At 27.0% G+C, this 2,500-nt stretch overlaps 1 protein-coding gene across 3 annotated transcripts in view; it reads left to right on the top strand.

The window, feature by feature from the left end:
- Positions 1–2,500, top strand: part of LOC113826907 (uncharacterized) — a 16,393-nt gene that overhangs the window by 898 nt on the left and 12,995 nt on the right. The window lies entirely within an intron of this gene.

Genomic DNA, 2,500 nt, shown 5'->3' with positions numbered 1-2,500 from the left:
TATGTATGTATATATATATATATATATATATATATATATATATATATATATATATATATATATATATATATATATATATATATATATATATATATAGAGAGAGAGAGAGAGAGAGAGAGAGAGAGAGAGAGAGAGAGAGAGAGAGAGAGAGAGAGAGAGAGAGAGAGAGAGAGAGAGAGAGAGATAGATAGATAGATATAGATATATATAGATATATATATATATTCACACACACACACACACATCAACACGTATACTTGTAAGAGAGAGAGAGAATACACGTACGTAGTTATGTCCATGTGCGTGTGTGGGACTAGGAATAAGATATACGTTCATAAATCTAAAACATATCTCCCCAAACCTAAAATATAATAATTGGCCTTCCCTAGATCGGTAATTGCTTGTTTCATGTTATTTCTGGAAGCAGCTGGAGGCAAGGCAGTTGAGGAATATTTGTTGATGCTCGTAACTTATTGTGACAGCGAGGGAAATATTCCTAAATCGAGAGAGGGAATTGGAGTAATGGTAATCTAATCATAACAGTGATAATGATAATCATAATGATTATGATGATAGTTATAATAATACCGATAATAATGATAATGATGATTATGATGATAGTTATATTAATACCGATAATAATGATAATGATGATTATGATGATAGTTATATTAATACCGATAATAATGATAATGATGATGATAATGATTATGATGGTTATGATGATGCTGACAATGAGGATGATGATGATGATGATGATTATAATAATAGTTATATTAATACTGATGATAATGATGATGATGATTATGATGGTTATGATGATGCTGACAATAATGATAATGAAAATGATGATGATGATTATGATGATAGTTATAATAATAATGATAATAATGATGATGATGATGATTATGATGGTTATGATGACGCTGACAATAATAATGATGATGATGATGATTATGATGATAGTTATCATAATACTGATAATAATGATGAGGAGGAGGATTATGATAGTTATGATAATACGGATAATAATGACGATGATGATTATGGTGATAGTTATAATAATGCTGACAATGATGATGATGATTATGATGATAGATATAATGATACTAGCTATGATGATGATGATTATGATGATAGTTATAATAATGCTGACAGTAATGATGGTGATGCTTAATATATTTGTAATGATACTAACAATAATGATGGTGATGATTTTGATGATATAATAATCTTGACAATAATGATGACGATGGTTATGGTGATGGTTATAATAATCTTGACAATAATGATGATGATGATGATGATGATGAGGGTAGTTATAATGATACTAACAATAACAATAATGATGATGATGAAAATAATGATGAAGATAATATAAATCAAAGTAATAATGATGGCAATGGTGATGGTGATCATAGAAATAATGATGACAACGGTAACAATATTAACAATAATGAAGATGATACAAATAATGATTACAAATACATGATAATAATAATAATGAAATAATAATGATAATAACAATATTGGCAGTAACAGGACAAAGATATCAATAATAATGATAATGATACTACAGTAATAATGATAAAAGGGAGAACGATAGCAATAACAATAATGATAATGATGATAATTAGAATGACAGCTATAATAATGACAATTAGAATGACAGCTATAATAATGACAATTAGAATGACAGCTATAATAATGACAATTAGAAAGACAGCTATAATAATGACAATTAGAATGACAGCTATAATGATGATAATTAGAATGACAGCTATAATAATGACAATTAGAAAGACAGCTATAATAATGACAATTAGAATGACAGCTATAATGATGATAATCAGAATGACAGCTATAATGATGATAGAATGACAGCTATAATGATGATAATTAGAATGACAGCTATGATAATGATAATTAGAATGACAGCTATAATGATGATAATTAGAATGACAGCTATAATGATGATAATTAGAATGACAGCTATAATGATGATAATTAGAATGACAGCTATAATGATGATAATTAGAAAGACAGCTATGATAATGATAATTAGAAAGACAGCTATGATAATGATAATTAGAAAGACAGCTATGATAATGATAATTAGAATGACAGCTATAATGATGATAATTAGAATGACAGCTATAATGATGATAATTAGAATGACAGCTATAATGATGATAATTAGAATGACAGCTATAATGACAAACCAGAAAGACAGCTATGATAATGATAATTAGAAAGACAGCTATGATAATGATAATTAGAAAGACAGCTATGATAATGATAATTAGAATGACAGCTATAATGATGATAATTAGAAAGACAGCTATAATAATGATAATTAGAGTAATAACAAAGACGATATTTGTAGGAATATATTCAAAGATCTGATAAAGAAAATTCACAGAAATTTATTAATCCAAATAGGCTTATGATAAATTATTTCTAAGGTTATAACAACGTATTGTTAAGGAAAATACGAAGC

The sequence above is a fragment of the Penaeus vannamei genome, chromosome 6 (genome assembly GCF_042767895.1).
Source record: "Penaeus vannamei isolate JL-2024 chromosome 6, ASM4276789v1, whole genome shotgun sequence".
Classification (NCBI taxonomy): Eukaryota; Metazoa; Arthropoda; class Malacostraca; order Decapoda; family Penaeidae; genus Penaeus; species Penaeus vannamei.
This window is presented reverse-complemented; position numbering and strand designations above follow the sequence as displayed.